General features: G+C 47.8%; 1 long non-coding RNA gene across 1 annotated transcript; it reads left to right on the forward strand.

Annotated features, from left to right (window-relative positions):
• Window positions 1–1,033: 1,033 nt before the first annotated feature.
• LOC131911208 (uncharacterized) lies at window positions 1,034–20,721 on the forward strand. The gene is made up of 4 exons (XR_009379297.1): window positions 1,034–1,667; window positions 2,037–2,170; window positions 10,881–11,055; window positions 19,857–20,721. It is a non-coding gene; the product is annotated as an uncharacterized LOC131911208 (long non-coding RNA).
• Window positions 20,722–21,006: the final 285 nt, after the last annotated feature.

The raw sequence follows: 21,006 nt of genomic DNA on the forward strand, positions 1-21,006 counted from the left end.
TAAAAGCCCTAGAAACAGAAATCATCAAGTGAATTGAGTAATTTGTTGTTTCTGTGAGTTGTGGAGGACAAAGCAAGCATTGTGAGTTCTTAACTCATTTGCCTTTTTGGAACCACATTTTCTATTGTTACCCAGGTTCAGCATTACATCTCTGTCTGGTCCCCTGGCACCTGGCAACACTTATTGCATCCACCCAAGATTCTCCCACCCTCACAGCATTGCTGGTGGTGAGGGCTGGGGAGTTCTCAGAGATACAAGAAGCAGGCTGAGCTCTCAGAGTTTTCAGGTTCTTGTGGCATCGAAGAACACAGACTGGAGACAAAGCCAGGAGTCAGGAGGAAGTTCATTACAGGGCAAAGGTCCACATTGAAGGAGGGGTTTGGGCTTCTTAGCAGAAAGAGGTATCACTGAGTTTTTGATAGCTTGCTTGATGGACAAACTTCATTTAATGGGGGAGTGGGAAGGTAGGACATCTGTGTATCTGTTCCCTCCAAAGCTCCACATTCCCTCCTGAGGGAAGAAAGAGGCTCATAAAGCTAGCAGGGCTCACACAATTTACAAGCCTCTGTGAACTCAGTCACAGGACTGGCAGGGCCCCTCCCTAAGGTTGTGCAAGCAGTTGTTGCTGGGGGAGAGGAGGCTGTCTTCAGTGACTGCCTGCAAGTTGTACGATGTGGGGGGGGGGGCTCCAGGGACGAGGCTTTTCCTTAGTCATCACTCACGCTGGGGGCTTTTTAGAGGTGCAGCTGCCTTTGAGTCATCCATCCTTCTTAAGCCCCTACCTATTAACCACAACGAATTCCTTGGTTCGCCAAGTTAGGCTGTGGTGGGATCTTTCTTAGGTCTGCCATGCGTGCCCTATGTGGGATGAGGAGGTACTTGTTCACGTCGCTCCAGAAAACGTCAGGCGGCACGGGGGAATTCCAAAGACAGGGCTTACTAGGACTTACTTCCCTTTTGTGTCCTTAGATGGGATTCTCGGGTGGCATCAGACGTGTGACGGGAGCAGGCAGTTTTGCTAGACAAACAGAATGCAGAACCGTTACCGCGAGGCGAAGGACAGTTGGGGTAGTTTTGTGGGCCACGGTGGAGTGATGTAATACCGTTCCTCGTCGCATGGGTCTGTTACCACCTTGCAGCCTGTACCTCTTCATCCTTTATCTGTCTAGACACTTGAATAGCTACCCACAAAATAAAATCAACGGGCACAGAAAATAGAGGAACCAAGCAAGCAGCAAGCTACCCTGGGTATTTGCTTTCTTTTAGACCCGGCCTAGCTTGCCCGGCTCATTAAAGATATGCTTAGTCAACAAAACAGCGGCTGACATTTAGCTGCAGAAAACAACCACTGAACAGCCTGTGGAATTTCTTCGAGAGGGAACGCTGATGAACAGTTGACTCATCACAACAGGGTCCGTTTCCAGATGGATCCATGCGGCCCTTAGGCTGGCGTGCTGCTTGGGCCGTCCCAGCACCAACATCTGGATGCTCAGAGTCGCATTCTAGGGTCAGATCTGAACTGCACAGAAAGCATACTTTGCAATTTCACTTACTGAAGGGTCGCCGTCATCTTTTTCTTCACGGACTGAATTATTTCAAGGCTTTTCATATCTGTTAGAATGGGTTGAATTTCATTTTCATGAAAGATAAATGAAACTTTAAACTGGGTACAAATTTAATCTTTTTTTTTTTTCTTCCTGGTGTTGAAATTCCTCTTTATCTGCCCTTCCCTATAATCCCTCCCACTTCTTTTTCCCCTCTTTTTTTCATTTCTTTTTGCTTCTAAGAGGCTGTCCATGATAGAATAACTGGTTTTTCCTGGAATGGCTAATACATAATAAAAAGAACACCATTCACTCATAACAATTTGTGATTGTTCCCTGAACCCCCGGGGTGTGTGTGGAGACTGTGAAGCCTGGCTATAGTAAAGGGAGTGTGACAATGTGATAGGCCTCTGGTCAAGGCCAAATAGGAATTCAAAACTGAGGCATGTTGATCCTCTAGAAAGCCATGCTTCTGCTTCCCCTCCAACTCAGGTGACTGCAGAGTCTATCAGAACGTGGCCCTGCTTATCAAAACGTTCTACGCTAGTGTTTGTGCCCAGGCGTCAGGAAGGCCAGGAAATGGGAACAGCTCTGCTGGATACCCAGGAAAGCCAAGGACTTATTAAGTAAGGAGGAGGGGATTAGGAGTGGTAGGGGGTGTGTGTGGGGGGGGAGTCAGTGGGGAAGATATGATTGATGTGTGCTGATTGGGAATGATTAGGAAAATGAACTCAGCAAGCAAGCGCAAAGAGTAATTAAGGAAATCTTAACAGGGGGGTGGAATTAGAGAATGTGCCCAGGAAGGGAGACTTGATTTCAGAGTGTCCTGTGTTTAAGAGGCTTTCGGGGTTGCTTGAGAATGGGTTGAAGGCCTTTGAGTATAAGAGAATCAGGTTGCCACAAAGAGCTGTCTTTTGACATGGGAGTTAAATAAAGAGTCGTTTGCAGCAGATCTGGGACAGTGGCAGTTGCTGGCCACTGTGACAACACAGCACATCACGGTGGAAACGTGAGCTGGAGCAGAAGCGGAGTATGAGGAGGAACAAGGTCTCAGAGTGCCAGTTGATGACATGTCCTCATGGCTTAAAGACCTCCTTATGGGGTGGATGTGAAATGTCCCCCACAGGCTCCTTGTGTCTGAAAAGTTGGTCCTCAGTTGGTGGCCCTGTTTGGGGAAGTTGTGGAACCAATTGGAAGCAGGGCCACTGGGGGATGGCGTCCCAGTTTATTTCTCTATTGTTGTGATAAAACAACTCGGGGAAGAAAGGGTTTCTTTTAGCTTCCAGGGTATAGTTCATCATCAAGAAAACTCCAAACCTGGAGGAGTTTGGAGTTTCTATTTTTGAAATTTGCTTTCTAGTGCAACCCAGGACCTCAGAGTCAGTTAGGCATGGATGGCCCTGGAGACTGGGTGGGGGAGATCATTTTATCTCCACCCAAAAGGCAGTTCACTAAGCAGCCCCCCATGTTGCCCAGAAATAGATTCATTGAGGATACACTGGGTTGTCAGTGGCCAAAAGTACAAGCTGATTTACCCATCACCCGGGGATGGGGGTGATATGTGCAATAGGTATTTATTGGAAGGATACAGAACTGAAGGAGACAGACCCTAGGCAAACTTGGGCAATCCAGGCAGAAGGAAACAAATTCTCTGGTACTTCGCTATAGAAGTGAATCAACTTGGGCTTTTTTTTTTTTTTTTTTTTTTTTTTTTTTTTTTTTTTTTTTTTGGTCCTCTCAGATACTTGCGGGGAATTGAATTAGGTCTACTTCTCAGTTTGTGCCTGTCCTCTTAGGTCTGGGCAGAGCCCCGTCTTATTTGTCTCCTTTATTTGGTCTTCACATCCCTTTCCCCTCCTCCCCAAAGACAGCCACTTTAGATGAACTTGATTTATGCCCTTGATTTAAATTCATAACCACGGGTGGAAAGCATGTGTGTGCATTTAATATTTACACAATTCTCTTCAGACTGTCAGATGTGTTTAAGGGTCTCTCTGTGGCGCTGTGCAGCACTTAGTTCCGTGGTTATGAGTTGCCACACAGTGTTTATACCTTTGCATGCAATTATCTACAGTAGTCTTTACCCAGTTCCCTGGAGATGGTCACCTTGTCACCTTCCATTCTGGCTACACAGGTCACTGGAATAACAGCCTCCCATGCGTTTCTGTTGTTCTGGGTGAGAACCTTCCCAGAACAGAAATCTTGTACCATCGCTCTTAGGATGGGAGGGAAGAGAAATGAGAGCTACATTAGGCATGCATACACCAGGGCCCTTCTTCAGATTCTAAAGCATTAAACAGAAGACCTGGGATTGGCGAGCTTAATGTGATGATTCTTATGATCAAGTGTATTCAGGGGAAATTTACCTACACTGTTCACACCAGCATCAGACACTGGGTTAAGGGTGGAGGTGGCCTTTGTGGCACTGAACAAACACCGAGAGTTACTTTCTGAAAGGGGTTCACTGAGCTCTTCTCTCTTTTTCTTTTTTGCCGGATGCTCCTGGGGTTGGAGCCTATGAGCCTTCTGCTAAGCAAGTGGCACAGCCCCAAGTCACATCTCCAGTCCTTCGACTCTCGAGTCTGTCTACCCACTCTTTGTTTTTAATTCCCAATGTCTAATTTTTTTTCACTTAGGATTACCTGCTCTTTGTAACCAAATTCTCCTTTTTTTTTTTTTTTAAGGTGAAGCATGACAGTTCTTTTTAAGTTCTTGTTCCCTTTTTTATTATTGTGACTACATCCACGACTGCTCATTCTGTTGGTTGGCCTCTTGTTTTAGTTAGGGTTTCTGTTGCTGTGATGAAAGGCTTTATTTGGCCTACATTTCCAGATCATTGGAGGAAGTCAGAACAGGAACTCAAGCAGGGCTGGAACCTGGAGGCAGGAGCTGATGCAGAGGCCATAGAGGGGAGTCCCTGGCTTGCTCAGCCTGTTTTCTTACAGAACCCAGGACCACCAGCCCAGGGATGGCACCTTGAGAGAATGCCTTACAGCTGGATCTCACAGAGGAATTTTCTTAACTGAGGCTCTCTTCTTCCTTGATGACTCTAGCTGGTGTCAAGTTGACACACAAAGCCATCCAGTACTCCTCTGTGTTCATGTTCTCTTAAACTACCAAGTACTGAGGCTATATCATGAACCTCAGCAGAGGGACATTCTCTCTATCCCTAGACTGTGCCATTCCCAAAGCTGGGAGAAAAAGTAAGTATGGGGCTTGAGGGAGAAATAGAAATGACTAGATGACTCCCAGCAACCACATGGTGGCTCACAACCATCTGTAATGAGATCTGGTGCCCTCTTCTGACCTTCAGGCAGGCATACATGCAGGCAGAACACTGTACACATAATAAAATAAATCTTTTAAAAAAAAAGAAGAAATGACTAGATGGAGCTCAGGGGCCTCCAGGACAGGGAGAGCCTCAGACAACAGCTCCCTATCATCTTGCCTGGGAGGTCTGTGTTTTATCTCCCTGTGGTTATGGCAGTTTGATCTTGAAATGGGATGCAGGGGTGTTGAGAGACAGACACACAGGGAATGGGGAGTTTGTCTGTCCTCTCTCCACGTTCTGTGACCCCAGCAGGGTTCTGGCAGTGCTCTGTAGCCAGTCTGTTTATTTGGGTTTCATTTCTCAGGAAGGGGTGGTTTGTGAGCAGTGATAGATCTGGTGATGGAGAGAGGGCGTAAATAAGACATTCTCGCTCCTGAACCCTCCCTCTTTCGTTCCCTCCTCCACCACTCGTTTTCTCTTCTTCCTTTAAATTTACGTTTTTTGTTTTTGTTTTTGTCTTTGTTTTTCGAGACAGGGTTTCTCTGTGTAGCTTTGGTGCCTGTCCTGGAACTCACTCTGTAGTCAGGCTGGCCTCGAACTCACAGAGATCCGCCTGGCTCTGCCTCCCGAGTGCTGGGATTAAAGGCGTGCGCCACCACCACCCGCAAATTTACAAATTTTAGTGTTACAGCATGATGAGGAGATAAATGTATGCATTTAACAGTGATCAAGCCAGAGTAATCAACAGATTGATCACTGTGAGCATTTATCATTTTTTCTCAGTGAGGCTTCCTTTCTTCTAGCTACTTTGCATTTTGCAATGCGTTCTTATTGATCATAGTCATGTCCAGGTCTGCACACCCAGCCCATTCCTGCCTTTGGTGCTGTCTACCTATGCCCTCCGGGTCCCTTCCTGGTTCCTCTCAGAGTTCCTACCTGTTTCATAGCACTTTCAGGCTGCTTGCTGAGTCCCAAGGGGAAGGCAGAGGGCATGTGACCTGGCTTCAACCTCCATGGCTTTCCATGCTCGCTCTGCTGTTCCCTATGTCAAGAGGAAGATTTTTATTGGTTGAGCTTGGATCATGTGACCACCCCTTTATCAGGGTTACACAGCAGGAAGACCAGCAAGACAATGAGTTGAGCTTCCTGATGGTTTAGGCTTGCAATCCCAGCTCTCAGAGAAGCTGAGAGAGGAGGATAGAAGCTTCCAGGCCAGCCTGGGCTACAGAGTGAAATCATAGCCAGCAAGGGCAACTTTAATTTTTTTGTTTGTTTGTTTGTTTTTGTTTTTCAAGACAGTATCTCTCTGTGTATCTCTGGCTGTTCTGGAACTGGCTCTGTAGACTGGGCTGGCCTTGAACTCACAGACCTGCCAGCCTCTGCCTCCTGAGTGCTGAGATTAAAGGCATGCATCACCACCATTCAAGGCTGGCAACTTAAAATTTAAAACCAAAAAAGGGGCCAGGTGGTGGTGGCATACTCCTTTAATCCCAGCACTCAGGAGGCAGAGGCAGGAGGATCTCTGTGTTCAAGGCCAGCCTGGTCTACAAAGAGAGTTCCAGGGCAGGCAGGGCTACACAGAGAAACCCTGCCTTGAAAAAAAAAATCTAAATAAATAATTAAAACCCCCAAAGGGGCCTAGAGATGAGTAGTTCAGTGGTAAAGAATGCTTTCAATCCCTAGAACTACAAAAAATAAAATAAGAACGAAGAACCTACCCATTCAGTGGCTGGGCAGGGCAGCACGTAACTGTGGCTTTCTCACTGATCAATTCCAGTCCCATCTCTAGCCCTGGTGCAACGATTCTGGGAAGAGAAGGACTTCCAGCCTTGAGCCTTCCTGAGATGACTTGCTTTTTCCATGCCCTCACCTCTTAAAAATGATTAACCACTCCATCACCTGTTCCAATGGAGGCTTGACATGGGGTGGTGAGAAAGAGGGGGGGGGGGGAGAGAGAGAGAGAGAGAGAGAGAGAGAGAGAGAGAGAGAGAGAGAGAGAGAGAGAGAGAGATCCCAGGGAGCTACAGCCGCTCAAGTGTTCCGCAGAGAAAAGCACACTAAGTGTGCAGAGTGACTGTCTGAAACCCGCTTCTGTGACCAGCTGGAGCCTCCTGGCTTCCAGTTTGACTCTTCCCGGTGGGTCTGCCTCCCTTTCCACGTAGACAAGATACACTTCTTTAAAAATTGTTGGATTTCAGTTTCAGCTAGAGTGGGCAGCCAGCACAACCATCAATGCTACTTTTCACTCCCGTGCAATCCTACGACTTATAAACGGTATCTTAAGACCTTTGCTATGCCAGGTCTGGGACAATGACATTTCATTTTGTATTTGATCATCTCTTCCCTGAGTGGTGCATCAGCATAGGGACAGAGTGAGTCCTGCTCTCCGTAAGAAAAACTAGGGCCTTCTTTGAAGGAGTTCCCATAGTCTGTGCCTCTTCAGGTTTTGGAAGAAAAGTGTCCTCACATCCTGAGGTCTCACAGGAAATCCAGAAGGTGTGTTTCTAAGTAACTGTAGATTTTGTGCCTGGAGCCATGAATGCCACCTGGGTAAGAGGACACATAGGTTGATCAGGCCACCCTTGGCCAGGATCTTGAGGCCTGGAGTGGACTGGACAGTGAACTTGACCTTGTGGTCTTGGGAAAGGGTCATATGGCTGGCTCTACTTGGGATTTGCGGGAGGAGAGCTGCAGGGAACACCTTTGCAGTCTGCCCAGGTGATAAGGCATAAACAATGCCGAGAATCTCTTGGCGAAAGCACTGAGTAACAAAGAAGAAATGTATGTAGGTGGCCTCCATATTCATTCCATGGAATGAAAAAGGACAGGTCATGACTGATCCTGGATTTCAGCACCAGATGAATGAAAAAGAAATAAAAAGGAAGGACATGACTGCTCCTAGGTATGGTGGAGGAGAAAGTTCATTGTAGATATGAGGGAGAGCACAGCCAGAGGCAGAGACATCTGGGAGAGTCTACAGTGGACATGATCCTGAACTATGTGGGAAGAGGGGCCAGGGGAAAGGCAAGAGCTGGACCAAGAGGCTAGGAGCATAAACGGTAAACAAAAGGCCAGGTAACCAAAATGGTTGGATTATATAGGGAGGGGAATCTGGAGGAAGGGCAGTCTAGTCCCTGGGCTGCAGAAGTTGAGGGTAGGGGGTGGGGTATGACAGCCATACCCTGTAACAGGTAGGGGCTGAGGACTGCTGAGAGAACCTTGTGGTCAGGTCTGCTTTGGTACATCAAACAGGCACCTCAGCCATTTGTCCTGGGGTTGAGACCTAACATCCACTTTTAACTCCTACAGTTCAATCAAGCATGGGATGAAAGTATTTTTAAAAATCACATCTGTACCAAGTGTGTACAGACCTTTTCTTCTTCATATTCTCTAGGCACTGCAGTTTAATTTATTACGTAGCATCTACCTTGTATTGGGTACTGTAACTCATCTAGAGATGCATTAAAGGATACAGGAGGATGTGGGTCGGTTCACTGCAAATACTATCCCATCTGATATGAGGATCACGAGCATCCACTGATTTGGGTATTCTCTTCCAAGAAATGTCTGTAGTTGGAAACCCCTGGGATAGCTCTGTGCTCTGGGCTAATGGGCTGTGAAGATTGTCTAACACTGGTTGTTTTAATCACCCTTGTCAACTTGGGGCTAGAATTAGGATTGAAGCTAATTAACAAAGTCGGGTAAGATGCTCAGGTTTCAGGGAAGAAAAACTCATATCATCCAGAGATGATATTGAAGGATGCAGGAGGATATGCGTCAGTTTTATGCAAACACCGTCCCATCTTACATAGTTGTGGATGTATAGAAACATCCCATCTAATGTGTATTTAGAAAAATGTCAGGCTTGAGGGGAAGGGCTCCCTGTGGAGGCGTTGCGCTCAGAGGTAATCTGTTTTGAGGATGCTGTATGCTGAAAATACGTTTTCCCTCCTCTTTGATACAGGAAAGAAAAGAAAGCAAGAGAAACAGAATCAAGGGAAATTGTGTTGGTATTAGACCGGACAGAGGGCAGATTGAGCAAAAGAAATGCCCCCAGTGAAATGATGTTAGGACATTCACCAGACAGAAATTCTAGAGAAGAAGACTGGAAACTTGAGTCCACCCAAGGTCAGGTTCAGTTTAGGGGGACACAGCATCCACTGACTACCCCGATCCCCCTGGGTACCTTGATGGTGCCACAATGGTGTCACTGTTAGCTTTAGCTGTCAACTTGATACACCTAGAGTCACATAGGAAAAGGGGACCTCAGCTGAAGAATTGAAGAGACAAGACTGGCTGGTGGCCAGACTCTGAGGCATTTTTTTTTTTTAATTACTAATTGACATAGGAGAGTTTAGCCCACTGTAGGGGGTGTCATCCCTGTGCAAGTGGGCCTGGACTGCATAAGACAAGTAACTGAGTGATCGAGATGAAAGAAGCCGATAAGCAGAGTTCTCTTCGGTCTCTGCTTCAGTTCCTGCCTCCAGGTTCTGGCCTTGGCCTCTCTCACTGATGAACTATAACCTGTAAGCTAACATAAAGTCTTTCCTCTTCAGTTTGGTCTTGCTCACTTTTTTATCACAAGAATCAAAATTAGACCAGGACAGGTAGAACCCCTCTGATGCCGCGCTGCGCTTTTGTGTCATATCTTATGACCGAATGCCCATCACATTGGCCTGTGTGTCTTTGCTCGGTCCGGAATATGGGGCAGCAGACACCTGGCTTCTCAGCTACTCTAGGGGAAGGGGTGGGACCGACAGGAAATTGCAGGTTCCTTATGTGTGGCAAAGGAGTTCAGAGTCTGGGCTATCAAAAGCCTTCCTCATAAAGCCATCTTGATCTGCAATGAAAGGTGGCCAGGCCGGGCGATGGTGGTGCATGCCTTTAATCCCAGCACTCGGGAGGCAGAGCCAGGTGGATCTCTGTGAGTTCGAGGCCAGCCTGATCTACAGAGTGAGTTCCAGGACAGGCACCAAAACTACACAGAGAAACCCTGTCTTGAAAAAAAAGAAAGAAAGAAAGAAAAGTGGCCAATAGTGATGTCCTTGTGACTCTGTTGAGAGCATCCATGTCCAAGGTACCTCAAAGTTCCTCTCCTTTTCCTGATACTAAGTCCACAATGCCCACAAATTTGGAATCTTTAGCTCTGTTGCCATCTCTCCCTCTCTTCTAAGTTTCAGACTGTTGTGTTCAATCTATTAGATGACCCTTAAACACTACCGAACTATTATTGTGTGTGATGTGTGTGTTTATGTACATGCGTGTGTGCACACATGCATTCCTGTGTTTGCACGCAGTGGCCAAAGGTCAATGTTAGTCTCCTGAGCCCTAAAGCAATTGTCTTTTAGAAGATTAAATGTGTGGACATCTGCCGGGCGGTGGTGGCGCACGCCTTTAATCCCAGCACTCGGGAGGCAGAGCCAGGTGGATCTCTGTGAGTTTGAGGTCAGCCTGGGCTACCAAGTGACTTCCAGGAAAGGCACAAAGCTACACAGAGAAACCCTGTCTCGGAAAAAAAAAAAATGTGTGGACATCTAAGCTAAGTGGTGTGGGCTAGCCTAGAGTGATGGTACAGTCCACTAATCTCAGCATGTGGGAGGCTGAGGAAGGAGAACTGAAGAGGTCCAGGCCAACTAAGACTACATAGTGAATTTCAGCCAGCCTGGGCAGCACAGTAAGACCTTGCTCCCCACACCTACCCTCATTCTACAAGGCCCAGCTCCTCTGTCTGCTAGCTGTGTGGTCATTACACATTGCAGGCTTTCTGTGGCTTAGACTTATTTGTAAAACGGGGATGACACTTATCTTCCAGGATTATCATAAGGATTGAATGAGTTAACACCTGCGTGTCACTGATCAGTTGGCTGGCGAGTGTGTTGGCTGGACATACTCAGTGACTGCTATTTTCCATTGACTGTCTCCGTCTTTCTCGTTTTTTGTCAGTTCTTGACTATATGTGCTGGAAAGTTCTAGATCATACCTGCATACATTTTTCTTTTCCTATTTTATCTGTTCCCCAGTCTGTTGATCCAGTTTCTTACTTTTTTTTCCTTTTTCTTTTTCAGTCTTCTCTCTCAAGACTCACTGCCAGGGTCTTAGTTTTGGCCCATCGCCCCTCACTTGTGTGACAGAAGCCACCCTCTAACTGGTTTATCAGCTTCCACACACTTCTGGGTGATAGAAAGTCGTAAAGTTATCTCCTGTGATCATCAAACAGCTAACGTTGGCAAGCCTCGAATGGTAAGCTGGGAGATGTTCTAATAACTCCCCATGGTTTGCTGATGAATCGTCACACCCGCCTACGAAGAGGCACTATTATCTTCCTTTGCAGATGGGGGAATTAAGTCAAGGGACTAGTCTAGAACCGTACAACAATAAGTGGCCTAGGGGAGATTTGAACCAAGGCTCCCTGAAGCACATATCTGTTTATGGTGCCCACTCCATACATGTGGTTACTGGAACAGCTGCCCAGTCTCCCAGATGGAAAAGCTTAAAATTTCAGTTTGAGTGTATTTTCTCTTGGGTGCTGAGAAGGCCCCCTAAGGTCTCACACATGCTACGCATGTCCTCTGCCACTGGGCCACAGTCTCAGCCTCTACAGCTTTGAAAACTAATACTGTGAAATAGATTGATCTTGGTTGCTATGAAATGGGTGCATTAATATTGTCCTCTTTTTTTAAAGATTATTTTATTGTATGTGTATGAGTGTTTTGTCTGTCTGTCTGTCTGTCTGTCTGTCTGTCTGTATGTATGTATGTGTACCACATGCGTGCCTGGTGCCTGTGGAAGGTAGAGGTGGGCATCAGATCCCCTGGAATTGGAGTTACAGATGATTGTGAGCTGCCACGTGGGTGCTAGAAACAAAGAAAGCCTGGATCCCCTGCAAGAGCAGCAAATGCCCTTAACCATTGTGCCATTTTTTTTTTTCTTGAAATGTTTGGAGGCCACTGCTTAACAATATAAATGGTTTGTTTGTAGGATACTTTCCTTCTGTTTAAAATATTTAAAATTTCTCAGCTGTTTACTTTTGCTAGCTTTCTGGCATAAATAGAATTTCTATAACTAAATAAGTGTGTGTGTGTGTGTGTGTGTGTAAATGTTTGAAGGTGTGTTTAAATATGTATTTGGGTTTTTCTCTCTAACCACACATTTCAAACCCATCTCCACTTGTAGCATTGTTTTAAACTGCCTGTTTTGTTACTGGATCATCATCATCATCATCATTATTATTATTATTATTATTATTAGTAGTAGTACTTGAGACAGAATCTTGCTATGTAATCCAAGCTGGCCTTGAACTTGAAATCCTCCTGCCGCAGCCTTTCCAGTTCCGGGCTGCAGGTGTATGTCACCACACTCAGCTCTGGTCAGTCTGTTTTTCCTTCTCAACTTCCCAGCCTTTCCCTTAGGTCCCTTTCCCAGTGTAGACTCACCCACACTGCAGCTGGTGTTCTAAGTGATCCCTCCTGGTGGGGACCCCGTGTGTGGCCTGTACCTCGGCTTCTCTACTGCTGTCTCCATGGCCTGCAGGCTGCCACTCTCTCTCCCTTTCTCCCTTTTCCTCTCCTCTCTCAACTATTCCCATTCCCTGCTGGAACGCAATTCGTCTTTCATGAGGATCTGTGGAGAGCAGAGTCTGGGGCCCACTGGCTTTCGCTTGGCTTTGGGATGCCATGGTGGGTGAGGCCACAACACAGTGCATCCTGACTCCCAGGAACAGCTAGGAAGCAGGGCTGCCAGAGGGGCATTTTTGGGGGGGTCCAGGCTTCTCATTGCCAGTCTCCACTCCCCTCTTCCTGAGAGCTGGTGGCTACTTGCAGAAAAACTCAAGTGAGAGGTTATGTAAGGGCTGGCGGAGGTAGACTGTGGGAGGTGTTTGAACAGTCCGGGAGAGGGTACTTCGCAGGCAAGGTGTGAGTGCAGTGGCTTACAACATAAAGGTGCCTTGTTACACCATGGTGGTGGGGCAGAAATCAGTGTAAGTTACTTGTCCCTGGAGCTCTGCCAAAAGGCTTCATTTCCTGACCGCTAAACCCTTTGAAGTCTGCATGCCCCTCCCCCATCACAGTTATAAACAGTCGGGCTCTAGGGCCAGCACCTTTCCACACACACCTGATGGTATAGATCTGTCCCCAGGAGGTGGCTTCCTCTATCCTGTGCTCATCCACAGCCTCCTGGATGCTGCTGCATTGGGGTCCATGGCCAGGAGAGGCTGCCGTGTGTGTGTGTGTGTGTGTGTGTGTGTGTGTGTGTGTGTGTGTGTGTGTTACAAGGGTCCACTGTTATCCAGGGTAGAGGCTGATCTCTGGGGGGTACATGGAGAAGGTAGGGTGCTTGAAAGCTGCATCCGTGTGTGGTTGCCATCTCAGGCTCAGGAACACATACTAAAGGTCAGAATCATTGACTCTCTCCATGCACACCTGCTTGGTGATCTGAGTTACCCTGGGGCCGAGTAGCTGCAGGGGTGCTCTGCTTTGTCTCAACTGTTAACAGGTCACAGCTCTTCTTCAGCATCAACCTGTTTTCCCATGAGCACCAAGGGGAGCAATTTCCCTGCCTTATCAGCCTAGCAACACAAGGCCAGTTTCCAGGAAGGCAGCCACTTGATCCAGCCTGGTGAAACCCATTCGCTGCCCAGCCTCTGCTCTGGCCTTTGCATCCCAGCACTCAACAGCTGGCCACATGACATCGTTTCAACTGGCCAGCCCTCCTCCTCCCCTGCAGCAGGGTGGTAGTTTGCAGAGTGCTAGGAATGCCTTGAGCCTTTGAACATCCCCAGGCCTCTAACCCTTCCTTGGTTAAGGACGGCAAAGCAGCAGCTTGTGCGGCGGCCCCCGGGCTTGCTGGGTGGGCCCAGGAAAGGCCCCTCCCTTCAGTGTGGTTCTTCCCTCTTTGCTAAGCTCTGTGTCCTGTGAAACCAGTGGGAAACAATGACTCTGATGTTGGCAGGCAGTTGTTAGGTACTTCCCACCCTGGCTGTGGTCTTTGATTAAACTGGGGTGGTGTGTGTGTGTGGTGTGTGGGGGGCGTTCTTTGGAGACTCATGAATAAGCTGGGTGAGTGGCTTGTGATTCGAAGAGGCTCTTTTTATAACCATAAATGCCTCCCCCAAGAGAACCAATAAATAATGTGGCCATTCTGGCAGAGCTGTCTTTCCATAGCTGCCCCAGGAGTCTCTGGCCCCCACCAGTGGCTTCTCCTGTTTCAATTTCCATGTCCTCCTGCTTTTGTAACTCAAGGAGCTCCTGAGCTCAGGAACAGCTGACAGCCACACAGCTCCTAGGGGTGGCACCTGGGGAAGGGGTGGATGGGCAGTGACTTGCCAGCTTGCTCTGGGGCACCCTGTCCCTAGCTGCTATGAGTCATTGGACGGGTGAGCAAGAATGTACCCTGGGTGAGCACAGGGAGCGGGTATCTTTGGTGCCAAACTCGGGGTACGTGGCAAGGCCCTGTGTGTGAGGGTGGGTGGGGATGAGCCCTGCTCTTGGGATAATCACAGACAGCCCCGCTGTCCTTACAGGTCATTACCTCAGCAGAGAGCTGGCCTTGTCTCCAGGGACATCACCCTGAAATCAGCGGGTGTTGCAATGTGCGTAGGAGATACTGCTTTGCATCCAGGAGCGCTGCATTGGTTCGGAGGGTGTTGTGCTGCAGTTGGGGTACCGCATTTCATTGCAGGCAGCATGTGTTGCATTGCATTCAGGGTGTTTCACTGCATTCAGGGGGCATTGCATACTGCATTTAGACTTGCTTACACAGAGAGAGTTCGTGGAACCTTCAAGGACCCTTAAGTCCAAACTCTATTTTACAGAGGAGGAACCTAAAGCCAGAGGAGAAGCAGAAGTGAAGCTTGGGACTGTCTCCTTCCATATTCTCAGGTTCCTCAGCTTCACACCCCTGCAGCTCCACATTGTACCTGGAACAGGGGTAGGCAGTGCGAGCAGGTTCTGGGAGGGGACATGAGGGGAAGTGAGTGATGAAGGGCAACAGAACACAGGAGTGCGACCGCTCTGGCTCTGGCTCTGGCCCCAGCATCCCCTTGCTCTACCATGCACTCCTACAACACCTCTCTGGTCCCTTCCAATACCATTGGCTTCTCCTTCCCGGCCAGTGTCAAACTATCACTGACTTTACCCTGGCGGAGAGGGGAGAGGCTAGTCCAAGTTTGTGACTGGAAAGAACGCTCCAGCCATCCCCCTGCATCCAGCTGTCTTTTTATTGCTGTGTGCTTGGAATGAAGGAGCCAAACATGTCACCAGGGAGTGCCTGGCAGCGTTGACACTCATGGGCAGAGTGTTACTGTAGCCAAGAAGTCGTCAGGCTCTGATTTATCCTACTGCCAAGCGCTGGGTGGAAAGTTCTGTGAAGAGTGCTAGGGATGACAGCACGCACGCACACACGCACGCATGCACGCACGCACGCACGCAAGAAAGCAGCCCCCTGACCTGGAGGGGCGTCTTCCCTCAGAGCTCTGGAATGCCATGCGTCTGTTTATCTCTCGCCGCGCCAGCCCACCAAAGCTACCCACTCCTGCTTCCCCCATAGACTCAGTGTGCCATGGCATTTAATAAAGGTTAAAAAATGGTAACAGCAGAGCCTGTGACTCTGGGACTACTGTCACCAAGGTTCCTTCCTGATGAGGCCTGACTGGCTGAGCCAGGGACTCCAGAGACAGGCCAAGCCAGGCGTGGGTTTGCCCTGCACCTGGCTCATGTGCTGAGGCCACAGTGAAATGGACAAGGCCAGGGTGTTTGGACTGACATGTTTAGGACACTTGCCTGGCTTTTTGTTTGTTTTGTTTTGTTTTTTTGTTTTTTTTTTTTCAAACAGAAAGATGGCGTTGGCTGTCCCGTTTTCTTCTTGTGAGAAGGCAGTCTCTACTCAGTCTAGGCATACATCTGTCTGTCCTCGGGGGGATGGGGGCTCTAGGGCATACGGGTGGGTGGAGTTCTGTCACCCTCCCTTGGCCTGCCCTTTGCAGGATGAGTTTGACCATTGTTCAGCTGACTTCCCAGACCGCTGGCTAGTGTGGAAGGACTGGGGCTTTCCTGCCTGTCTGAGCTGTGGGCTCTCTTCTCTTCCTTCTTGTGGAAAAAAAAAAGGAAAAGACACAGCCTTGTCTTTATCCACGGGCCTGCGCAGAGGACTTCAGCAAAGTGATTCTGCAGCCATCCTTCCCCTTGACCGGAGTCTCCTGACATTCTGATAGTTAGGGATGGGACACGAGTTTCTCGTGACACATTTTACCTCTGCTCTACCCCTGCTTTTTCAGGCACTTCTGCTTTGAGAAAGGGCCAGGAAGCCGACCTGGTCAGTGGCCATAGGTTGACAAGACCTGGCATTTCCAGGCCTCAGCACTGACTCCCACAGAGAGCTCACCTTGAGAGACAGGTACCCTGGGAGATGCCCAACACCTTCTAGGCCTTTCCATCACTACCACAGCCCCTTGAGAAGAAGCCTGCTTTACCAGAGAAGAAATGGAGACCTAGAAAACTCAAGTAACCCTCTCTCACATGGTCACAGTAGCAGATTGTTTTCTGGGGACCCTGGACATTATAGATCTTGAATTGTTAGAGTAACCAACCAAGCCCCTCAGCTTTAGCTAGACAGGAAGGCTGGCCACCCCTCCAAATGCTCCTCCCTCTCTTCCGCTTCCTTCACCATTGTGTATCTGCGGCCTTTGATCTTCACAGCAGCACACTGTTACTTGAGTCATGTTCCTGGGAAAGGCAGACGGGGATCTGGGGATCAAGAAGAGATGACAAGTCATGGGGTTGTCAGGAGGATGACAGGCTCTGAACACAGGGTTGGGAGACCGTGAATGCGCATTTCCCGACAGCTCTTGAGGTCTCTCCATGGGGAGGATGGAGGAATGGGGAAGCAGCCTGAATGACTGCAGAATTTGACAATCCAGTGTGTTGGAATCTGGGACCCAAGTGGGCTTCTCCTATATGCTGATTTCAGGACAGCATTCCCAGCTGCTTCTGTGTCCTCATGGCTGTGACCAGGAGGTAGGGTAGAAGACACAAGCACAGTGGGGGTCAGTGCTTGGCTAAGCAAGGCTGGGGTGCAGCTAAGATTTGACCTCATTTTGATGAGTGGGTTGGTCAGCTTTCCATCACTGTAACAGACACCTGAGAGAAGTCAGTTTATAAGAGAGAAAGGTTTGTTTCTGTCACTGCTTTGGAGGTTTCAGTTCATAGCCATTTGGGTCATTGCTTTGGGATCTGTGGTAAGTCAATACATCACGAAGGGAGTGTGTGACGGGGAGACCACCCACTTCATAGCAGCCAAACACACACACACACACACACACACACACACACACACACACATACACACACACACACACACACACACACACACACACACACACACACACGGGGTTGGGGGTGAAGGAAGTGGAGGAGGGAGAAAGGGAAGAGCTGGACTCTCAGTAGCCCCCTTCAGGGCCCTTCCTCCAAAGACCTAACTTCCATCTACCAGGCTTCATTTTCAAAGCATCTTGGGGACCAGTTCGTAACACATGTGCCCGGTGTGGGGAGGACACAAACCATAGCAGCCAAACTCTAGAGCCCTGTGCTCAATCCTGAGCCAGGATGCTTCCTGACAGGGAAGGGTGGGAAGATGAGTGCAGAGGTGTTGGGTGGGGAGGGAGAAGGGAGGGGAGAGGGGGGAGAGGTAAGCAGGACTGAGTTTCTGAGGAGTGCGCAGGGGTCTCCAGCCAGAGTTTATAAGAAGGTCTCCAGAGTACTGAACGCTCTGTGCACTGCCCTCCTTCATCATGCACATCAATATCTTCAAGACTCCTCCAAACCCTGTGAGATCATGATCTCCTCCTCAGCCTCATTCTCATGGCCTCCGTTTTACAAACAAGGCCAGCAAGGCACAGAGGGACAAGGTCACAGAGCTGGGAAATGCACAGCTGTGGCACAAACTTGTCTTATAGTTTAGCAAGGTTGAAGAGGATTCTCCTCCCGTTCCTCCACCAGTTCCCCTTTCTTTTTTGTCTCTTAAATACGTGTCTTTCCTTTATCTTCGAGGCCAAATCAGGGAGTCTAGGGGAGTGGGATCAACAGAAAAATCCCAGGAGTGTGAGAGCATCTTAGTGTGGCGTGGTGTGGTGGTGGTGGTATGTGTGGTGTGTGTGTGTGTGTGTGTGTGTGTGTGTGTGTGTGTGTGTGTGTGTTGTATGGTGTATGTGGTCTGTGGTGCCTTATGTGGTATGTACGTAGTGTGTGTGATGTGGTGTATGGTATGTGGTGTGTATACGTGTGTATGCATGTGTGGGATGTGTGTATGCATATGAATAGTGTATATGTATGTACATAATATGTGTCTTGTATGGTGTATGCGCCAGTGTATGGTGTGTGTTCATGTGTTGAGATGAAATTTGCTCCAGGAAAGTCTCTAGATCCTGGACTTTAAAGGTCACCTTGCTCCACCCTCTCTTATTCATTCTCAAACCCTTCATGGTGAGGCTCCTGTTATGAGTGTGGAGAAAGTGCCAAGCCTGAGCTCACCTGAGGCATTGTGCCAACTTGCTGTTGAAGAAGCAGCTTTGTGCATCCCTTACACCTGTGTCTGATGGGAATTGGGGGTGGGAGGAACAGAGCAGAGAAGAGCTGGTGTTGGGTGTGGGTTCCACGGCCCTGGGCATGCTCTTCGTGCCTCACCCTCTTGACAAAGGGGAGCCCCATGTGAGTCATGGACTCAAGCCTGCCTCACCTGTCCAGCCCTTTTTCTATCTGCTCTTGCCACCTCTTCCTCATCCTATTCATTACTCACTTGTCTCAGAATGACTCTGTACCTCCTTGCTGGACCATGTTGGGTTTCTCTTGTGCCTGGCTCCACTGTGAACTGTAGAATCACAAGCGGCCTACACAACAACAGATTGAACAACATATGTCCCCAGCCATCCAAGGGCGATGGTTGGATGCTGTGCACTGGGTCTTGTCTTAGATTCTACAAATTGCACATGGAAAATATTCAGCACAAAAGCTAGATTTGTACTGGTCATATGTAGTCTTCTCCCTTTCTTATTATTTCCTGAATGATATACCAGAACAAGAATTACATAGTGTTTTTCTGTGTTATGTATTATGAGCTGTATAGAGGTGGTTTGAAGTATTTTCAAGAATGTGCATAGCTCATATGCAAATAACATACATTTACAGAAGAGCCCGGACCACCTCAGATATTAGTGACTGTGTAGATTCGGAGACCACCCCCTAAAGAACCAAGAGACAAGTGAATATGTGACGTAGGTTTCACTGTAGTTACAGTAACTCTAATACAGAAATTAATTTTTATTTACTTCCTTGGGACTTGGCATCACTACTTGGCTTCTGTTGGCCTCAACACATATGGCTTTCATATTTCCATAAAATCTTCCTGCCACAGGCTTCCCAGGCTGAGGTTACAGGCGTGTGCAGAAATCAGTCTTTTCAGCCAATAGTAAGTGTTCAATAAAGGGCCGGTTAATACAGAAAAACTGTTTTGTGTCTGAACTTCAAGCAGTTGCAGATTGAGAACCTGAGAGTTCTCTGTAATCAAGATATCAATGCTGATATTTGTCAAACCAGGCTAGCTTGAAAGGTGGAGCAATTTGTGAAGCAGAATAAATCATTACACTAGGATGGTAAGAAAATCAGCAACAAGACACGAACTGAGATTTATCACTCGGCAGTAGCTGGCTGCAGGAGGGCATGTTGTACACTGTTGCACAGGTTGAACACTGCACAGCTGCAGAAGTGTTCTTTGGAGAAACAGCATGCAGGGGAAATGCTGGAGCAGTTGTTCTTAACCTGTGGGTCCCGACCCCTTGACAAACCTTTATGTCAGAATACTTACAATTCATAACAGTAGTTATGTATAATAGTATAATTATAAAATTATAGTTGTGAAGTAGCAATGAAACTAATTTTATGGTTGGGGGGTAATATCTTACAGAATTAGAATGATGTCAAACCTGGTAACTAGCATTCTCTGAAGTCATTCAGATCTCACAGTTTTATCTGCCCTCATTTTCATGTTCACAGGTGTTCCTCCAATGGTGATGGGTTGATACACGGATGAACCATCGGTACCGGATGTTGAAGATTTGGAAATGCCTCCAGCACCGGACCTGACAGCACACCCTAGTGTGTCTCTTCTCATGACTGCATTCTTTCCAGGCCCTGCATCCCACTGCCACTGCCCAGCAGATGGGGTGGCAGTGAATCAGCTTCACATTGCTTCATGTGGTGGTTTCACTGAAACCTTGGCCTGGATGCTTTGGAACCCGTAGTGAGGCAGCACTCGTGAGGCAGAGTCAACCTGCTCTCTTCATGGTTCCCAGAAAACAAAAAGAGAGCCAGGAAGGGGTGCAAATCCCAATATCCTTCCAGGGCACACCCTCAATGACCTCCCCATCCCTAGATGAACCCAGGTAACCACCAGTCTGTCCTCAAGTTTTATAATTTGTCATTTGAAAGTGACATTCTTTCTTTTCTAAATGAACCAGTCTTTAAAGTATAATCTCCATTGTTCGTTATATTTAAGAAGAGGATAAACTTGCATTTTTCTGTCACTAGGACTCAGCTCCTTGTAGTGGATAGCTCCTTACAAGGTCTTTGGCACCCACAGATCTAAATTAGGGCTAGGGGTTCTGTCTGCTGTCTTCATGAGGTCATTCCTGGCCCCTTTACTGTAAGTGGCAGACATGCTGTAGTGCACAGAGAGGCATCAAAGGCATCTGATTCTAGAATATTCCTCATGGAATATTGTGATGAGCTTTCAGCAGCCTTATGCTTGGGCAAGCATCAGCTGCAGCTCACATAGCTGCTGGGCTGCCTGTGGCCACAACCCTTTACCTGACCATTGTTCCTTCTTTATTTTTAAAGTAAGGACCTGAGATACCTGTCAGTCATTCTTATTAGTTATTTCAATACCAGATTTTGATTTTTAAAGATTTCTAAACAAGCATTTCTAAATACAATGCTGGGACTAGAGGGCACCCAATGGATGGCAAGATGAAGAAGTTTGTGAGTGGGCCAGGAAGCCAGGGTAGTATTTTATAAGGCTCTTGTGTTCTAGATACTCTGTTAAGGCCTTATGTAGCCCACCTATCCATGGTGTCTTAGAAATTCCTTCTTCTCTAGAGTTTTCACTCACTGCCACCCAACATACACTCTGTATTCTCTGCATGTT

The sequence above is a fragment of the Peromyscus eremicus genome, chromosome 5 (genome assembly GCF_949786415.1).
Source record: "Peromyscus eremicus chromosome 5, PerEre_H2_v1, whole genome shotgun sequence".
NCBI classification, from domain to species: domain Eukaryota; kingdom Metazoa; phylum Chordata; class Mammalia; order Rodentia; family Cricetidae; genus Peromyscus; species Peromyscus eremicus.